Source organism: Squalius cephalus (genome assembly GCF_949319135.1).
Source record: "Squalius cephalus genome assembly, chromosome: 1".
NCBI lineage: Eukaryota > Metazoa > Chordata > Actinopteri > Cypriniformes > Leuciscidae > Squalius > Squalius cephalus.
Window position 1 is genome coordinate 38,072,679 of NC_137122.1, and position 22,082 is coordinate 38,094,760.

The 22,082-nt window shown below is 45.0% G+C and overlaps 1 protein-coding gene across 1 annotated transcript in view; it reads left to right on the forward strand.

Annotated features, from left to right (window-relative positions):
* LOC307154331 (uncharacterized protein) overlaps window positions 1–22,082 on the forward strand; it is a 780,250-nt gene that overhangs the window by 744,677 nt on the left and 13,491 nt on the right. The gene's annotated exons all lie outside the window — the stretch shown is intronic.

The window sequence follows — 22,082 nt, forward strand, 5'->3', positions numbered from 1 at the left end:
ATTTTAACACAAGGAACGTGTTTACTCACATTTGAAATCACCCGCGTCGCTGATCTCTGCGATGTTTGATAATGACGTATCCTCTCGCGTGGCCTCCTGGGATAGAAGAGTATCCATCGGTTGAGCACTCGAAAATCTGGCCGAAAGCAGTAAGCCATCCGGGAACTTCTCGCCTACTCTTTTATGAATACTGATGTTTCGAACGTACTGCTTCCTTCACGTACTGTTTTCGACTACTATATAGTAGGAAAGTAGACATATTCGAACGCACTTAAGTCCGAATCCCGCGATAATTAGTACGTCATCCAGGTAATTCTCGCCTAATCTTTTGGATTCATACATACTTTTTCGCTCGCCTACTCTTTTTCCCATACTAAATAGTAGGGAAGTATGCGGTTTCGGACGCAGTATATGAATGTGAGCTGCTTCCATCTTATCCCTAATTTTGTTAGTGTACCTTTTTAAAGAGAGTTTTATATATCTAGGCTATTTATCGAATACCCAAATAAGAAACAATATCAGTAGCCAGACGAGGTGCTACAAGTATTGTTAAGTGAAGTGGATCATCGGACCTTCTCTATTTGTCCGGTTGAAGGTAACATTACATCCGTTCATATATACATCAACATAGCACAACTAAAGATTTTATGGTGAGTTATCTTTCATCATCTCGTTTCGAGATCCACCTAGGGGAAGGGCATCCGTACCTGACCTCTGCAGAAGCATCCAATTGCACCAAGTCTGGCTAGACAGACAGAAGCGCGCAGCCAATGCCAGGTAAGGCCACACCCCTTACCTAGGCATATAACTTCTCCGCTCGCTGCTATTCCTCAGTTGACATTCGCTTCTCGCGATCTCTGCACTGACACAGTTCGGTTGGATTAACGTTACACTGCTCACTTTCGAGTCTTTAGGAGGACATATCGCCAGATCAGCCTCCGCCAGACGTGAGTGACAGTCGTTTCTTCAGCCTATCCGCTGTGTTTTTTGCATCCGGAGCCGTCCGCGCTCTCGCTGTCCTTCACCTGCTCCTCCTTACATGGCTGCCCGCCACGGATTTTTCCGAGTTCTTCACCGCTGGCCCACCCATGGCTATGTAACCGTCTAAACCGCTGCTTCTCCGGGGAACAGCCTATCACGACGAGCCTGCCTGGCCGCGTGTGGTGCTCTCATCGCCGCTAAGGACCCTCTCGTTCTGCGCGGTCTGCTTGGGCTTTACACGCTCAAGAAGCTTAGGAGAACCCGGAGAATTGCGGTCAATGTAATTGCTGTCCATGTAACGTTAGCTTTTACTAAGCCGGCTTTTAGTTGCACGACACAGCGCGCCGTGCTCGGCCTTTCTGACTCGGATGGAGGACACGGTGATGATAACGCGCTACCGGGGGACTCCCGGAGCGCCACCTCTCTAAAATATTTAAGCTGACATCAGCCCAATCCGCATTCCCTGAAGAAGACATATTCGCTGGAAAACCTCACTCTCGTTGACGAACCGGCCGGTTCCGGCGACGGGGATGACGCGGTCCTTTTAACGTTCCCTAGGCTAGCGCTCACGCGGCTTTGCCTCAGTAACGTTACATCCTCCTGGAAGTTTGTGAGTGAGCAGCCGTTCGTCTCAACATTGTGTGGCCAGCTCCACAGGAGGAAACAACTCTTAAAAAAGTTTTTTCCAGCGTTCACGAATAAGCACGGCTGGAGCGTCCCGCTAGACTGTTAACACGGTCTCACAGGCCTTGATGTGTTATGATTGCTACGTGTTGAGGCTTTCAATTTATGCCTTCCTAGGAAGGCGGCCCCGAAAGCAAGCGGCCTGCCTGTTGTTCGACCGTTGGGAGTATCGAGCCCGCTTTCACGGACCACGAGCCCTCCGGATTCTCTCCCGGTCCCGGAACCCCTGTCCAAAAGACACAGGGTCTCCCGCGGACGGTCGGTTAATCCCGTCTCGTGGCTGCCCAGCCCGTGTGTTTAGTGGATGCTGTCGTGAGGAAAAGTACATAAGCAGTGTTACCACACGGCACGCACTTGGTTCCCCTCACCCGGTTATTAAAGGCTTCGGCCCCAGTGTTTTCCCAACACAAAACACACATTACTAAACAACACATTTAACAAACGAATCAGATGAATTCGTACAGATTTATATATCTGCCAACATAGAGAGCAAATCTCTCTGATCCCATGCATGTCGCCCTGAGTCTGTCCACAAGAGGGCGCCATTGCCTCACAAATCAACCAGATGGGCTCACACAGCTCAGTTGCGGCTGCCCAGCCCGTGTTTTTAGTGAACGTTGTGTGTGGAAGGCTTCGGCCCCTGTGTTCCCCAACACAAAACACACACATTACTAAACAACACATTTAACAAACGAATCAAATGAATTCGTGCAGATTTATATATCTGCCAACATAGAGAGCAAATATCTCTGATCCCATGCATGTCGCCCTGAGTCTGTCCACCAGAGGGCGCCATTGCCTCACAAATCATCCAGCTGGGCTCACACAGCTCAGTTGCGGCTGCCCAGCCCGTGTTTTTAGTGGACGTTGTGTGTGGAAGGCTTCGGCCCCTGTGTTCCCCAACACAAAACACACACATAACTAAATAACACTTTAAAACAAACAAATTAAATAAATCCGTTACAGAGAGAGTATCTCTCTCCGCGGATTTTATTTTTCTGCCTGCACTTGAGACTGCCCGGTTCATGTGTTCAGGAGATGTGTGTTTTCCCCCCACTTAAAAATCAGGGGGCACTTTGTGAGGGAAAGTTAAGCACAATGGACACCACACTATGTTCCCCTCACTCTGTCAATAAGGCTTTCGGCCCCAGTGTTTGCCCAACACAAAACACACAAAGTTACGAATCAAATGAATACGTTTTGGAAAGAAGACCTCTCTCCACAGAGAAAACTTCTCACTGCAGAGAGAGGAAATCCCTCCGAACCCCTGCATGTCGCCTCTAGTGTGCCCACTAGATGGCGCATTTGCATCACAAATGATCCAGCTGGGCCCATACAGCCCCGCTCTGGCCCGAGCGGGGGAGCTCGCGAGTCGCGAAGCGGCTTGGCAAGCAGTTTCAGCGCCCGAGTGGGTTTCGCGTACCGTAACCCAGGGTTACAGGCTGCAGTTTGCAATAAAACCTCCGCATTTTAACGGCATTCTCTCTTCTCACACAGAAGAAAACGCCTCACACATTCTGAAAGAGGAAATTTCCTCCCTCCTAAACAAGGGAGCTATTCAGATGGTGCCACCCAATCTGATAATCCATGGTTTTTATTCCTGGTATTTTCATTATCCAAAAGGCGTGGCGCCCCCCGCCCTAATATTGGACCTTCGAGTGTTGAACAAACATTTGAGGAAATACAATTTCAGAATGTGACAAAAGGCTCTCTCGCCCGTGCCATAAAGCAGAACGACTGGTTCACATCAGTCGATCTGAAAGATGCTTTCTTTCACATAAGCATCTACCCTCCACACAGGAAATATCTTCGTTTCGCCTACCAAGGCATTTGTTACGAATTCACAGTTCTTCCGTTCGGGCGCAATTTGAGTCCCCGAACTTTCTGTCTGTGTGCGGAGGCGGGCGTGGTGCCCCTGAGACTAGCAGGGCTAAGAATTCGTACTTACATAGACGATTGGCTCATCATAGCCAAATCAAGAAGAAGGTAGTGATGGGGACGAGACCACCTATGCCAAGTCCGAGTCAAGACCGAGTCTTTGAAGGGTCGAGTCCGAGTCGAAACCGAGTCCATTGGTTTTCAAATTCAGTCGAGTCCGAGTCAAGACCGAGTCTTTGAGGAAGCAAGTCCGAGTCGAGACCGAGTCTTTAGGAGTCGAGACCAAGACCATAAAAACATGTCAGTTTTCATATTCATGATTTAATCACCCCAGTTTATAATCAACAGTTAGGCCTACAGACTAAGCTAGATTGGGAATTGTTTAGAGGAGCAGTCTTAACGTCTTCATATGAACTATGCTTTTACTATCATTAAAAAAATCCCTACCACATGCATCATCTTCTGCCTATTTTTCTAAACTGCTTCAACAGTGCTGCTCTATCATCAACATGTTAAGCCCACCCTGACTTTTTTAATCATAGTTAGGACATGCAGAGCAAATTAACATTTTCTAGTGGTATGTATTCTAGTGGACTAGTGATGGGGACAAGACCGCCTATGCCGAGTCCGAGTCAAGACTCAGTCTTTGAAGGGTCGAGTCCGAGTCAAGACCGAGTCTTTGAAGGAACAAGTCCGAGTCGAGTCCGAGAAAGTAGAAAACGGTCTCGAGACCGGACTCGAGTACTACATCACTAGGAGAAGGTGTCGCTGGTCACCGGCCGGGTGCTCGCGCACATCACATCCCTCGGGTTCAAGGTGAATGCGAGCAAAAGCAATCTGACTCCCAGTCAGAATGTCATTTTCCTGGGCTTGGAATTGAACTCAGTCTCCATGCGAGCGCGTCTCTCTCAAGAGCGCGTTCGCTCGCTGATGGACTGTCTGTCTCAGTTCAGAGAAGGGGCGAGAGTACAATATCGCACATGATTCAGGCTGCAGGGTCTCATGGCTTCATCTATCCAAGTTGTGCCAATGGGTCTCCTGAGAATGAGAGCGTTCACGAAATGGGTTTTGTCACTACATTTCAGCCCGATTTGCGATCTCTGCCGCTCGGTAACAGTGCCTGCTCGGCGGCCCTGTGCCATTGGGAGAGCGAGAACTTTTACGCACGGGGAACCCCCCTCGGGACGGTTATGATGTGGAAAGTTGTGACGACAGATGCGTCCTTAACAGGCTGGGGAACCACCCAGGAAGGCAGAATGCTAAACGGTCTGTGGCTGAGCAGACTACGTTCAGCGCACATTAACTATTTAGAGCTTTTACCATTTGGAAAGCTCTGAATCATATTCTGCCTTGCCTGCAGGGACATCCCGTTCTAGTACGGTACGATAAAACCACGGCAGTGGCTTATATCAACCGTCAGGCCGGCATGTGCTCATCGAAACTCCACGCTCTAGCTTACAGGTTTTTGATGTGGAGCAGACGGGTTTTTCTGTCATTACGTGTGACTCATGTTCCGGGCATTCTGAACAGAGGCGCCGGATCTGCTATCGAGGGGAAACCCAATCTACGAGGATTGGCGTCTTCACCCGTAGATAGTGAAGATGTTATGGATGAGATTTGGACAGGCAGCCGTAGATCTTTTCGCCTTGCGCGAAAACCACCATTGTCCTATGTTCTTCTCGCTAAAGGACATGGACGCGCCCCTCGGGGCAGTCGCACTGGCCCACCCATGGCCCAAAGTACAGCTGTATGCTTATCCTCCCCTGTGTCTGATAATTTTCACACTGGCCAGGGTGAGAGAGCCCAGCCTGTCTCTCATTCTGATAGCACCCAGGTGGCCCAAAGCCCCGTGGCTGGCAGAGATAATCCCTCTGTTATACGCCGAGCCATGGCACCTCCCCCCTCGCACGGACATACCGTCCTAAGCCAAAGGGGAGATTTACCACCCCCATCCGGACAGGGTGGCTCTCTGGGCCTGGCCCGTGAGAGGACGAACCTAAATGCACTGGGGCTCCCGCCGCGTGTAATCGCCACTACTCAGAATGCCAGGGCCGTTTCCACGCGATCCCTATATGGCTGTAAGTGGCAAGTGTTCAATGGGTGGTGTGATGGGCGTGGTCTCACATCTTATCAGTGCTCGGTGCCTGATATTTTGGGTTTCATGCAAGACCTCATAGAAAGAGGCAGGTCCTTTTCCACCATTAAGGTCTACATGGCTGCGATTTCAGCCTGTCATGTGGGTTTTGAGGGCTCCACCTTCACACCCTCTAACCCGCATTTTTATGAAGGGTGCACGCCGCTCTTTGCCGGTCATCAGGAGATCTGTTCCAGAGTGGGACCTCTCCATGGTGCTGGAAGCGAGGCCTCTGTATCTTTTGAGCCTCTGGGGAGTATTTCCCTTAAGCTGCTGTCCCTCAAGACAGCTTTGCTCTCGGCCGTGGCATCTGCTAAACGGGTCAGTGAGCTACATGCACTCTCGGTTCACCCTTCGTGCGCCAAATTCTCCGTAAGTGGAGATAGGGTTTCCCTTAAGCCTAACCCGGCCTTCATGCCGAAATGCTTCCCTGCGTTCACTTTGGAGGTTTTGGAGCTATCCGCTTTTCACCCTCCACCTTTTTGCCTCCCCGGAGGATCAGAGGCTGAATGAGGCTTTGTTCAGGAGAGTGCCACTGCAGGACATCTGCTCCGCTGTCAGCTGGGCCTCTCCTCATACCTTTGAGCGTTACTACCGGTTGGATGCCACCAGAACCTCGGTGGCACACTCGGCCCTAGGGGTAGGGTCCTCTTAGCCCTTTCCCACAGCCCCGTTGGGTTAACCAACGAGGAGTGAATAGGCCAGCTGGCCATGTTCATTCCTGTCACCAAGCATTTGCATTCCTTCTTGGGTTTAGCTATGTGCATTGGTGGTGCGGGGGCCATTATCATGTATGGGTCTCATGCATGTTTCATGCCCTGCTTGTCCACAACAGTTTAGCGTGGCGTCACCTTTGCAGGGTCATGTTTGTGGGACGTGTCAGGCACCGCCTCTCTGAGGTGACCGTCCTTCTCTGGCCTTCAGAACCTCACTGTGAGTGTATTGGGCAATCGGGGAGCTGTCCATGTCTCTCCCATAGGTGGATCTCGAAACGAGATGATGGAAAAGAACAATAGGTTACTGTCGTAACCCCGGTTCTCTGAAACATCGAGTGGAGAGATCCACCAGCGTTGCCCTGCTTGCCGCACGAGAAGCGAATATACTTACTGAGGAATAGCAGCGCGTGGAGAAGTTATATGCCTAGGTAAGGGGTGTGGCCTTACCTGGCATTGGCTGCGCGCTTCTGTCTGTCTAGCCAGACTTGGTGCAATTGGATGCTTCTGCAGAGGTCAGGTATGGATGCCCTTCCTATAGGTGGATCTCTCCACTCGATGTTTCAGAGAACCGGGGTTACGACAGTAACCTATTGTTTTGCGCGTTGTCTACCTTAAATGCATGTTCTGTCTTAATGTTAAATGAATAAAATCAATGTCGGCGAATTCATCCACTGTAATAAGGATATTGAGAACATGTGCTGTCCACTGCCATTGTCTTTTAAATCAAGACTTATTTAAAGCGTGAATCTAACAATAACAACGTAAGGGAGCCAGCCTGTCATTAATGGGTTCATTTACCCATGACCTGCTGACTGTTCATTTCCATCTTTATTAACGTTACATGGCTAACGTTACTTAATTTTTTTTGTTTGTTTATTAAATCATACCACCGTAACGTTAGAACCATTGAAATGCACATCACAATGTATCATGCGAAAATGACTATTTATCTGAAATTCAAGTTACGTTCAAGTTTTTGTATGGACTAGGTAAGTAAAAAAATATATTAAAAAAATGAAATGAAATATGAAAAAAATATGTGGGCCAACATCACATGACCAGAATTCAGAGGCCCATTTCAAAAAACTTGTTATATGTTCTTGCAGGTTATTTAGGGTACTTCTTGCTCTGCAGTGATGACGTCACTGGTAAGTGCCTCAGCATCTAGTTGTAATCATGTCCAACACCAGTCAGATTTGGCAGAATGCAAATTGTGTCATTTTAGAAGTGATGTATACATTTTTATCTATAATATCATCAAACTGTACAGTTCAGCAGTACACACTCTTAGAAGTATAATTTTCTCTCAGCCCTAAGAGATTGTTTGACCTAAAAATATCAAAATTGAAACTACTGCGGAAACAAAGACACCTACATCTTGGATGCCCTTAAGGTATGTTAAAACATACCAAATTTTAATTTCAAAGTGAACTATCCCTTTAAAGCCTGCACAAAATATTATAGCACTATACCAAAATATGTAAAGATAAAGCTTTCAGTGTCTTCATTCATTAAAAAAAATTTAAAAAAAAGAAAAGCAAAACACGCCCAATGCACATTTCTTTGACCTTCATTTTCTTGAAGCGAACCTTGCTGTATTTTTGTGTACTTACACCGCAGTCTTACTCCAACGAAACGCGCCTGCCGCCGTAAACACGACTTCCCACTTCGTAAATATGAACTTCCCAGTAGGACTTGAATTGATGATAGGCTATATGACAGTCTTGCGAACTTCCTTCCTGTCGCCTGACCGCACTCTCGAGTGGCCAAGACCGCAAGTGTGGGTATTTGGACAGGGCATTGATGAGCCTTTCTTGTCCACGAAACAGAGAGGAAACCTATATGTAACATCAAACGAAAGCTATCGAAACATTCACTGAGCAAGACGAATTAAAGTGTTTTTACTCTTTAGTTTTAAACAATTTAAAAGGATTTAAAATGTTTTTATGACTCATGCTAATAGCTTTATTAGCAGTCTGGCTTTTAGGGAGCATTAATTTGCCTCCTATAGAATTTAGGCTTCTATGAGTTTTCAGGTCATTGGTTGAATAGAATTCAGTAGGTCTAATTATATGTTGTTTATTCTTTGTCTGGTACAGTCTACTGCAGGGGCGGACTGGCCATCGGGAGCACCGGGACATTTCCCGGTGGCCTGACGGCCGTTCTGGCCTGCCGGCTGCCGCTGTGCAGACGATCAGCCTGGCATGTGATAGGCTGGTGTGCAACTACGAATTAATTGACGGATCTCTCAATGACGAATCAGGCAATGGCGGAGTGAAAATGACACTCCCACCCAACGTCAGCGACGCACTGCCTACAGGTGCTGCGTTCCAGTCCACTTTTAGACACGCACTTGCGAACTTCCCTAAGCACTTCCCCTCGGGGGAATCCCTGCCGCCATTTTGAAGTGCGTTCCACTTCGTGAAGTGGACGAGGGAAGTTTATATGGACAGACCCTCGTTCCCTCGATTTTGACCGAGGGAGCGAGTCTACTTCATATGTACACTTCAGGCACCTATATGTCCCACAATGCTGTACGATTGTGACGTCACCGCATATCTCGTCTAATCACCATCACAACAGACAACTCTATGATATATTAATTGTTTTATTTAAAACAACCGAAACACACATATAAACATTTGGATGCTGCATTAAACAAATTCTTAAAGGAAAAAAAATGAAAATAATAAATCAACTCCACAGCTGATTCCAAGTGTCACGGCACACACAATGGGGAGACAGCAGATCCAAGTGCAGTTAGATATATTTATTTGGGGTAATCCGTAAAGCGTAATCCAGTCCAGGCAAGGGTCAAATACCATGTAAGCAATCCAACAAGAATAACAAAATACAAGAACAGGCAAGAAACCAACCAGGAAGTGTGAGGACATCTAACAAGGACTCGACAACTAACACAGAAACAGCCAGGGTATACACAGATCTAACAAGGTGATGGGAAACAGCTGAGTGCAATGAACTGATGAGTGACAGACAGAATGCTGGGAATTGAAGTCAAATGTGAAAGACACCGTGAGAACGAGGACCTCTAGTGACAACCCAGGGAAACACAACCAGACACTGTGACAGTACCCCCTCCCTACGGAGCGGCTACCAGACGCTCCATAACGTAACTACAACACAACACAAGAGTTCAGGACGGGAGGTGGACTGTTGGAGGATCAGGGGGAGGGATGGGGGGGCAGGTCCATGGAGGGAAACGGGGACAGGGAGTGACAGTTCATCTGGCGGCCAGGGCGGAGACCACAGTTCATCGAGCGGCCAGGGCGGAGACTCTCCCTCGGGCGCCCAGGGCGGAGCGGACAGTCGATCTGGCGGCCAGGGCGGAGACTTTCCCTCAGGCGGCCAGGGCGGAGCGACCAGTTCATCGGGCGGCCACGGCGGAGACGACCCCTCGGGCGGCCACGGCGGAGACGACCCCTCGGGCGGCCACGGCACAGATACCGGCTCAGGAACTGGAACAGACCCCACCGGCTCAGGAACAGACACCACCGGTTCAGGAACAGACACCACCGGCTCAGGTTCAGGAACAGACACCACCGGCTCGGGAACTGGAACAGACACCACCGGCTCGGGAACAGGAACAGACACCACCGGCTCGGGAACAGGAACAGACACCACCGGCTCGGGAACAGGAACAGATACCACCGGCTCAGGTTCAGGAACAGACACTACCGGTTCGGGAACAGGAACAGACACCACCGGCTCAGGCACAGGAACAGACACCACCGGCTCAGAAACAGGAACAGACACCACCGGCTCAGAAACAGACACCACCGGCTCAGAAACAAAACAGACACCACCGGCTCAGGCTCAGGAACAGGCACCACCGGCTCAGGCTCAGGAACAGGCACCACCGGCTCAGAAACAGGAACAGACACCACCGGCTCAGAAACAGACACCACCGGCTCAGGCACTGGAACTGGCACCACCGGCTCAGGCTCAGGAACAGGCACCACCGGCTCGGGCACTGGAACTGGCACCACCGGCTCGGGCACTGGAACTGGCACCACCGACTCAGGCACTGGAACTGGCACCACTGGCTCAGGCACTGGAACTGGCACCACTGGCTCGGGCTCAGGCACTGGAACTGGCACCAACGGCTCAGGCACTGGAACTGGCACCACCGGCTCGGGCACTGGAACAGGCACCACCGGCTCAGGCACTGGAACTGGCACCACCGGCTCGGGCACTGGAACTGGCACCACCGGCTCGGGCACTGGAACTGGCACCACCGACTCGGGCACTGGAACTGGCACCACCGACTTGGGCACTGGAACTGGCACCACCGGCTCGGGCTCAGGCACTGGAACTGGCACCACCGGCTCGGGCTCAGGCACTGGAACTGGCACCACCGACTCGGGCACTGGAACTGGCACCACCGACTCGGGCACTGGAACTGGCACCACCGGCTCGGGCTCAGGCACTGGAACTGGCACCACCGGCTCGGGCTCAGGCACTGGAACTGGCACCACCGGCTCGGGCTCAGGCACTGGAACTGGCACCACCGGCTCAGGCACTGGAACTGGCACCACCGGCTCAGGCACTGGAACTGGCGACACTGGCTCCGGCTCTGGAACAGACGACACTGGCTCCGGCTCTGGAACAGACGACACTGGCTCCGGCTCTGGAACAGACGACACTGGCTCCGGCTCTGGAACAGACGACACTGGCTCCGGCTCTGGAACAGACGACACTGGCTCCGGCTCTGGAACAGACGACACTGGCTCCGGCTCTGGAACAGCAGACACTGGCTCCGGCTCTGGAACAACAGACACTGAAGGTTTGAAGGGCGTCTCCAGGATCCGAGCTAAACGCTCTAAATAGCCGATCAGTGCCCCCCCGGCCATGAGAATGGGCATCTCCCGATCTGTCTCCGACTGGGCAGACGTGGCTTGAACCATCTCTGGCTGGGCAGATGTGACCTGAACAGTCTCTGACTGGGCAGACGGGACGTGAACAAACTCTGGCTGGGCAGACGGGACGTGAACAGTCTCTGGCTCGGCAGACGTGACGTGAGCAGTCTCTGGCTGGGCAGACGGGATGTGAACCGTCTCTGGCTGGGCAGATGAAACGTGAACAGTCTCTGGCTGGGCAGACGGGCTGTGTCTCCTCCTCCTCCTCCGTCCATGATGGCGTGTCGGTGGCATCGAACTTACCATCTCTGGGGAAGTTACCGTCTCCTGTACGAGCCTGGCGGCTATGGTCTCCTCATTCCTTCTAGCACACATTGAAAAATATGCAAACAAAGAAATCGAGGATCCTCCATCATCTCCCGGAGGGAAAATCTCGCTACGCGGGATCCACATACCGACCGGATCGTACCCGTACTGCTGGATCTATTAGTGGTCGAGTCCTTCTGTCACGGCACACACAATGGGGAGACAGCAGATCCAAGTGCAGTTAGATATATTTATTTGGGGTAATCCGTAAAGCGTAATCCAGTCCAGGCAAGGGTCAAATACCATGTAAGCAATCCAACAAGAATAACAAAATACAAGAACAGGCAAGAAACCAACCAGGAAGTGTGAGGACATCTAACAAGGACTCGACAACTAACACAGAAACAGCCAGGGTATATATACACACACAGATCTAACAAGGTGATGGGAAACAGCTGAGTGCAATGAACTGATGAGTGACAGACAGAATGCTGGGAATTGAAGTCAAATGTGAAAGACACCGTGAAAACGAGGACCTCTAGTGACAACCCAGGGAAACACAACCAGACACTGTGACACCAAGTGAACAAGGGCTTAGGGCGTTCCAGTTCAGCCCATTGCAGTTTCCGCCAGTAGTGGGCACTCGCAATGACGTACATCCGAGTGAATGAGACGGAGGGAAGTTAGCGAGTGAAGGGCATGACAATTTTGGACTGGAACGCAGCAAGGGTATATCTGACTAAATCGTTCAAAAAATGGAGCGTAAACGCAGAGGAGCAGAGAGGGAGCGTATAAAAAGGAAAAAAGCCTTGGCCACAGACGCAGCAAGCTGCTGCAAAATCCCAGCCATGTTCGCCAGTAAGGGAACAGGTCGGTCAAGATTACATTTACATTATATTTATCATAATTTGGCAGACGAACGCTTTCATCCAAATCACTTAGATAATCACAATAGATAAAATTAAACCTACAAACGAGCAACAATATGTAAGTGCTGCTGTGCTGTGTCAAGTCTCGTTTCGTCTACATGTAGCATATTTTTTATATAATAAATAAAAATGAATAAAAAGTAGACAGAATAGTGTTAGTGCAGGGCTCGACATTAAGGCTTGTCTGCTTGTCCGGGACAAGTGGATTTTTTTGTAGGACAAGTGGAATAGAAAATTAGTTGTCCCATTGGACAAGTTAAATTTCAAACAAAATAAAATGCCATGTTACTTCACGTTATGTGCCACTCATTACGTCTATAATTTTACATATTTAATTTTACCGATTTGAGACGTCGCATAACTGCCAGATTCAAACTGTGCTTTCGCGCGTTGGCTGGCGCTGAGCCAGAGTCGGAAGCATACAGCGCTGTCATATAATGTAAAGTGGTTAGAAAAAAAATCGGAATCGGCAGGTCAAACTCAATGAAAAACTGGAATCAGCCTAGAAAATTGTAATCGGTGCATCTATGTCTACAAAATTATTTTAGATATCGTTAGCCTCATAGCATAATTGCCTAAGTCATATTTCAATGTCTTTGGAAAACAAGAAGAAACAAAAAATGACTTAGGCAATTATGCTATAACCTGTTACATTAATAGGGTTAGCCTACAAGTTTATCAGTCCAGTAGATTACATGAATAGGGTGGTGGTGACTGCAGCAGCAGAGGTGGCCTGGCAGTGGAGTCAAATTCCCGGCCTGAATTATTGTCCCAGTCCGCCACTGCCACCGATTAACATTACAGCCATTAATAGTCAACCTATTGGAAAAGGAATTACTCATCAAACTGTTCCAGTTACCATCAAGATAGGCCTGTTTCACTCAGAAACCATCTCCTTGTATGTGACTTCAACGACCCAGCATCCGATAATCCTAGGAAATCCATGGCTGACCATTCACGACCCACTGATTTCATGGAGTTCCAAGGAGCTCACAAAATGGTCACCACATTGTTTCTCACGTTGCCTCCAAATTCGGACACAACACCCTTGTCTAACCACAAGTATTGAGAGTCCTGTAACTAATGATCATGTGTATATTCCCCCAGAGTATTCTGACTACAGCGAGGTCTTCAGCAAGATCAAAGCCACCCAACTACCTCCTCATCGCCCATGGGATTGTGCAATTGAAATGTTACCCAACACTGCACCCCCTAAGAGCAAGGTCTATCCACTAACCATTCCTGAAACACAAGCCATGGAGAATTATATTGAGGAGGCTTTGGAATCTGGCTTCATCCGTCCTTCCACCTCACCCGCTGCTTCCGGTTTTTTCTTTGTGGAAAAGAAAGATGGAGGTTTACGCCCCTGTATAGATTACCGTGGTCTCAATTCAGTCACCATTAAGAACAGGTACCCACTCCCATTAGTTCCTTCTGCATTAGAACAGTTACGAGAAGCCACCATCTTCACTAAATTAGATCTACGCAGTGCCTATAATTTAATCCGAATCAGAGAAGGTGATGAATGGAAGACAGCTTTTATCACCACCAGGGGGCACTATGAATATTCTGTTATGCCTTATGGCCTGTCTAATGCTCCTTCCGTGTTTCAATCATTTATAAATTAGATTTTCCGTGATGTTCTGAACCACTACGTCATTGCCTACATCAGGGGTGGGGAACGTCGGTCCTGGAGAGCCACTGTCCTGCAGAGTTTAGTTCCAACCCTAATCAAACACACCTGAACCAGCTAATCAATGTCTTTAGGATCATTAAGGCTACAATCAGATGAGTTTTTATCAGGGTTGGAGCTAAACTCTGCAGGACAGTGGCTCTCCAGGACCGACGTTCCCCACCCCTGGCCTACATTGATGACATTTTTATCTATTCTAAGTCACGTGAGCAACATATCCATCATGTAAGAAATGTCCTGTCTCGACTGTTGGCTAACCATCTATACGTCAAAGCCGAGAAATGTGAATTTCACGTTTCTAACACCACCTTCCTCGGATACAAGATCAGTCATAAAGGAGTGGAGATGGATACAGCAAAGGTCAGAGCTGTCACGGAGTGGCCACGTCCTACCACGGTCAAGGAATTGCTTAGATTTTTGGGTTTTGCAAATTTTTATAGGAGGTTTATCCGCAATTACAGTACCATCGCAAGCCCCCTTACATCGCTACTTAAGGGAAAACCAAAGAAATTGTTATGGACTCAGCATGCACAGTCGGCCTTTGAAGCCCTAAGGACCAGCTTTACTACAGCCCCAATCCTGAAACATCCAGATCCGGACTTACCTTTCATTGTGGAAGTAGATGCTTCTGACTTTGGCATTGGAGCAGTATTATCTCAGAGACATGGTAACCCAGGTAAATTGTTTCCTTGTGCTTTTTTCTCTAGGAAACTGACTACTGCAGAGAGGAACTATGACGTTGGTAATAAGGAACTCTTGTCCATAAAAGCAGCACTGGCAGAATGGAGACACTGGTTGGAGGGAGCATGCCATTCATTTCAAGTCATTACAGACCACAAGAATCTGGAATATATCAAGTGTGCAAAGCGTCTCAATCCAAGACAGGCCCGGTGGTCATTATTTTTTACAAGATTTCAGTTCACAGTCACTTATCGCCCGGGAAGCAAGAACAGTAAGGCTGATGCCCTTTCAAGAAGGTATGACTCAAATGAAACTTCCTGCTGCCAAGGACCAATTCTACCTCCTTCAGTCATTGTGGCACAGATTCGTTGGGATATGATGGAAGAATTACAACGAGAAGAACAGAAAGAGCCATCTCCTCCTGAATGTCCTCCTGGCCGGCATTTTGTCCCAAGGTCTCTTCGCCAACGAATCACGCAATGGGTGCACACATCGCTGAGTTCCGGGCATCCTGGCATTCAACGGACAATTGAACTGGTGCGTAACTACTTTTGGTGGCCTAATTTAATTAATGATGTTTCTGAGTATGTCAAGCCTTGCAGTGTGTGTGCTCAGTCCAAGACACCCCGGGAACTACCAGCTGGTCTTCTAGAACCCCTGCCAATCCCTCAGCGCCCCTGGTCTCATCTAGCTGTGGATTTTGTTACAGATCTGCCCTGCTCCAATGGTAACACCACAATTCTAACAATTATAGATCGTTTCTCAAAGGCATGTCGGCTAATTCCACTAAAAGGCTTACCTACAGCAATGGAAACTGCACAAGCATTATTTCACCATGTTTTTCGTGCTTATGGAATACTGGAGGATATAGTTTCTGACAGGGGTTCACAGTTCACATCCCGTGTATGGCAAGCTTTCTGTAAGCAATTGGACATAAATGTAAGCTTAACTTCTGGCTATCATCCCCAGGCTAATGGACAGGTTGAGAGGTTGAATCAAGAATTGGGGCGGTATCTCAGATCTTACTGTAGTCGAGAGCAGCAACGTTGGAGTGACTTTTTACCTTGGGCGGAATATGCACAGAATTCACTCACCCATTCATCTACAGGACTCACCCCCTTCAAGTGTGTTCTAGGGTATCAGCCTCCCTTGATTCTCTATTTGTTTGTACTGCTGTGTTAAATAAAGCACTGCATATGGATTCAAACATTCAACCGAGTCAATCATCGTTACACAGTTGTGGTCAGAATTAATAACACCCCTGGTAAATATGACCAAAAATGCATGGCTGTAAAAAATAAATCTGCATTGTTTATCCTTTTGATCTTTCATTCAAAAAATTCATAAAAATCTAACCTTTCATTGAAGTAAAAGATTTGAAAGTGGGGGAAATCACATTATGAAATAAATGTTTTTCTCCAAAACACGTTGTCCATAATTATTGGCACCCCTAGATTTTTTTACGAGTAAAATATCTCTGAAGTATATTCAATACCTTTTTTTAGCACACCAGGGTGACTAGGAACATGAAATTGTCTAGCTATGACTTATTGTTTCACAGGAGTTTAAATATGAGGAAACACAAAGGCAAAATTCCCGTAATCATCCAGATAAAAAATATATCACAACAGATAAAAAACATAAACCTGACAGCCTCTGCTAGAAATCTTATAATGGGCCGTGGTTGGATCTTCCATCAGGACAACGGTCCAAAACAAACATCAAAATCAACACAAAAATGGGTAACTGAGCACAAAATGAAGCTTCTGCCATGACCATCCCAGTCCCCTAAACTGAACCCTTTAGAAAATGAGTGGGGTGAACTGAACAGAAGAAGCACCAACATGAATCTGAAGGATCTGGAGAGATTATGTGTGGAGGAATGGTCTCTGATCTCTTGTCAGTTATTCTCCAAACTCATCAGGCATTATAGAAGAAAACTCAGATCTGTTATCTTGGGAAAAGGAGGTTGCAAAAAGTATTTAATAACAGGGAGCCAATAATTATGACCAGCGTCTTTTGGAGAAAAACATTTATTTTATAATGTGATTAACCCCCCACTTTCAATTATTTTACTTCAATGAAAGGTTAGATTTTTGTTAATTTTTTTAATGAAAGATCAAAAGGATAAACAATGCAGATTCATTTATTTTTTATCATATTTTCCAGGGGTGCCATTAATTCTGACCACATTATGATTTTTCGTTCAAAATATGTTTTATTCTATTTAATTAGGCCTATTAGTAAATACAAGCACACATCTGTACTGAGGGCAGAAGCAGGAAGAGTTTGGTTCAGATTATTAGCCTACTAAAAATTGCTTTCTAATTTCAGAGTCATCATGTTTTGAATATATAAAGGCTAATGCAACATAAGTGTTGCAAATATTTCTGACCTATAGATCAGCTGTGAACAATAGAAAGGCGAGATAAGTTTTCACTGGATCCATTTATTCTGACCAAAGTTATTTTGATCACATGAACATCGCTGCTTCGTGTGGGTTTTTTGGTCAGTAACTCAAAGGCATCAGTTACTGTGTCAGTTACTTCGACTACTGGGGGAAAGGGACCAAAGTCACCGTTTCCTCAGGTAAGTTATTGCCGTTATTTTCTGTTATTTACTTTTTTTGTTTGTTTGTTTGTTTTAACTTATTTTGGAAGATCGGGTAGTCTTTCTTGTCACAGAACTAACATGCAGACGTATTTACAAATGTTACCTTGGTTAACAGTGGAAAGATGCGTCGGTAACGGTAAATAAATAACGTGTAGCTAAAACTCTCCGATTAAAGAAAGTGCGAACTAACGTATCAAGCTAAACGTCGACCTAGACAAAATATTGCCTATGAAAATGTATTATTGTGGTTATGGTATGGCTCTTATCGTGAACCTTCGCTGTGACGGTGCCTTTTGGCTCGTTTCCACTGAGCAGTACAGTACGGTACGGTACAGTACGGTACGGTTCGGGTCTGTTAACCATGATCTGGCTAGCGTTTCCACTGCCAACAGTACCCTTACTTGATAGGCGTGGTGTTTCGATCGACGTCATTTTCGCGCGAAGAAGAACATAGTAAACTACAATGGATGACAGCAGATCTTGTTCTTGCTCCTCGACATGTTTGTCACAAGAAGACAAGCGCCGACATTTGGCTTTTCTCATTATTAAGTACGCAAAGTTTGTACTTGCCATGTGCGACTCCTACATGCAAATGGTACAGCGCGTTCTTAAAAGCGTCACTCAGCTCGCGATCTGCTACTACTTATCTCTGTTACTCTGTATGTTCATTTTAAGCAACAATAAAACGAAATATGTTATAAAACACTACTCTGCCTCTTTTCGTTTTCATTTAAATAAATTAAACATTATAGGGACACAAATGTGGTTCATGCGCAACGCATATTGATTATTCACTGCACGTTATACGTTATTCTATAACAAAACGAAATTTAAAACACAACCCTAACGTTACCTCTTTTCGTTTAAATAATAAAAAAAATTACACATATTACAGGCAATATATGCATTTGTACAAATGTTGCAATAAACACCAGTGATAATCTTGTAATAAGAAAATGACAAGAAACCATATTTCTTTTAGTAAAATTTCAGTTTTATCAATAATAGCCAATATAAAAGTTTAAGTAAAAGGTACAAGAAGCTATACAATAAGAAATAAAGCAAACAATTCAGTCAAATGTCCAAATGCTGCGCTCTAGTCTAACATTTCAACAGTAAAGTTAAATACAAATAGCCTATGAAACTAAACTTAGCCCTCAGCCAAAACGATTGACAGGGAACGAATTATTTATTCACGAGACCAAAGATCGCCCGTTAGGTGACGAATTATATCTCATGTTTAACCACTACCGTCGGAGTCATCGGCGAACGTCAGAAGAACTAATAGCCGATCAAAGGCTCACCCAGCCGGGAAACATGAGCGCCGAGCGCCCGCTGATCGCATGGATCTCACAACCGGGGAAAAACAAATCATCTTTATAAATAAACCACAGATTTGAGCTTTAAACAACTACATTCTCGCCTGAAAAACTCTTAAAATTACATTTCGTGACACAGTAACAGTAGTATTATATTAAACTGTATATAAAAAATGGCGCTTCTTATGTTGTCATTCCCCTCGTAGCACGCGCAAGTGACGATTCTCTGTCAACCAATCAACGTCCTGCAGTGAGTCTAGCTCCACCTTTTAGTACCGTACCACTGTGCTAGGTACCCCAACGGAAGGGTACCCAAAAAGTGGTACGGTACGGTTCGGCTTTTTGGTACCATTCTCAACTTTTGGCAGTGGAAACGCAAATAAAAGGGTACCGACCCGTACCGTACCGTACCGTACCGCTCGGTGGAAACGCGCCATTTGACTACTGGGGAAAGGGAACAGCGGTGACTGTAACATCAGGTAAGAAGTCAAATTAATGAAATAGCTTACGAACCAAACAACAAAATATGAATCGTTATGCATAGCTATGAAACATATTTCTAGAGACGATTATTAACTTATTAACAACACTTTTTAGTCAGAGAAAAAATCTCATGTATAATTTGACAATAAATTACGAAAGAAATCAGGTTTTAAGGTTGGCTAATATGGAAAAGATCGTTTGTGTTTTTGTGCACTGAAGAAATTAAAAGTATCACTGTGATGCTGCCTTTGACTACTGGGGGAAAGGCACGTCTGTCACAGTGACATCTGGTAAGAAAGAATCCTCTCAATAATCTTGGCACGTTTTAAACATTTGGCTAAATGTAATTTTCCGTTTAGTCCGTTTTGGCTAAGGCTAAATAAAAGTCTAAATAGTTCAATCTGTGGGTTATATAATAATAAATGAAAGCTACTTGTTAAGAGGTAAACATATGATATAGCAGCTATTTTTGTACAATATCCCCTGGTAAAATGTCAGTGTGACAATGCTTTTGACTACTGGGGGAAAGGAACAATGGTCACTGTCTCGTCAGGTAAGAAATATATCCAACTACCAAATCAAAATCTAATTTAAGTAGCCTACGATAAATGTGTGCGCAGTTATTTTGTCGAAAAAAAAAACATAGTCAGGACATAGTCTAAAGTAATTTAGAAACGCAAATATTCAGATTATGAATAATTAAATTCGAAATAATTGTATTTGTGCATTCAAATAAAACAAGGAATTGGCTACAGGTCGTTCAACAGACTCTGAGCGTTGTATTTTTATACTGCACTGTAACATTAAAAAGATAGGCTATTGTGTAACTGGGCTTTCGACTACTGGGGAAGCGACACCAAAGTCACCGTAACAAACAGTAAGATTTTCTGATTAATTGCAAGGACATTTGTCTCGTAAAAAAGACAAAATTTCACGTGTGTTTTATTATTTATTTATTTTTATTATATCTTTAACAGAGTTTTCTATTGCAAACTGTCTTACTTTAGCTGTTGTCCATTTCATTAGATTTAAAAGACTACATAATTTTGTAATATTGTTCATGTTAAAAACGAACAAAAATACAACAGTAGGCTAGTTATTCTTAAACGACTCATTTCGTTGTACATTATTCTCTCATGTGTTGACTTTAACTGCTCAATAGACGCTGAAAACAGCCGGAGCAAATATAAGACTAAAAATCCTAACTAAACTGTAACGTCTCGTTTTAACTTTATGCACTGATATCCACTAATATAATGTGTTATATTTTAAGTTGTTGATTGCATCCCGATATTATTAAATAATATTAATATAATAATAATAATAATAATAATAATAATAATAATAATAATAATAATAATAAACTGACGTAGCTTAGCCTACTGATTTAGAAAGGTAGCCTTTATCTGTCAATGCATGAAGAGGACAATTGGAGATTTAAAAGAATGTTTTTTGTTTAACAACCGCTATTCAAGAAATTATTTCTAGCACAATGAAAATAAAGTAATAAAATAAAAAACGGAACTTTTAGAAGTGCGAGGGGTGTTTGTTTGCAGTATTTTTGGGGCTATTTATTTTTTAATGATACATTTTTCGTTTTCTTTTTTTTTTTTCATATGATTTCATAGTTCAGATTTACAAACTGCTATACAATGCTTTTATTTAAAATTCTCTAATGGTTGGAATTTTTATTAAATTTGTTTTTTAATTTACACTTCATAAGTTACAAGAACTGTTTAATTTGAAACAAAATGAAAAGTCATTATGCAGTCATTATCCAGTAGCCTAATAAATTATTATTCGTTTAGATAATCTTTTATTTATTAGCCTATGGGCCTATGTCTGATAATAAATATGACTGTACATATATGCTATATGACATAGAGCATACACTGTTAAAAATAAAGGTTCTTAAATTACATTGATGGTTCCAAGAATAACCTTTAACGTCCATGGATATTTTCCTTTGCACAATCTTTAGCTATTAAAATGTTATTCACACTAAGAAAAAAAAAAGTTTCTTTTAAGAACTGTTCACTAAGATTCTTTGAGGAACCCAAAATAGTTATTCAGGGCTATCGCTGTGAAAACTCCCTTTTGGAACCTTTATTTTTAAGAGTGTAAGAAAAAAAAATGTTTCCACTAATTTTCTGAAATTCCGAAATTTTATGTTTTTTCGCGACCGACCGACTAAGACTGACCAACAGTTAACCAAGGGGTAGCCTAATCAGTCTTACTAACTTTTTGAAAAAAAAAAAGTTATGGCCAGTCTTAAAGAAGAAGAAGAAAAGATGACTTATTTTCAAGGTAGTCTTAAGCAGTTTATCAACATGGCCACAGGACTCTGATGTAAAGCGAAGATAGCGATGTATTCTCAATCAGTTTATTTTTTATTTTTTATTCATTCATTCATTCATTCATTTATTCATTGGTTCATTCGTTCTTTTGACATGGCCTAATAGTGTTGTATATGTAGGCCTATGTTACGTTATGTTGTAGTTTATTGTCTGAGAAAGATGTAATGTCTCTACAGCTCAACCATCTCCGCCGAAGTCAATCTTCGCCCTGTCTCAGTGTTCTGCTGATTCTGCTGGGTTCCTCACCGTCGGCTGCTTGGCCAGAGGTTTCTCACCTGCGGACTCACTCACTTTCAAGTGGAAGGATGCCACTAAGAAAGACCTGAATACTTTCGTGCAGTATCCAGCGTTCGGGAGTGACGGAGACTACACCAAAATCAGCCATATGCGTGTGAAGAAAAGCGACTGGAATCCTCAAAACCCTTACACAT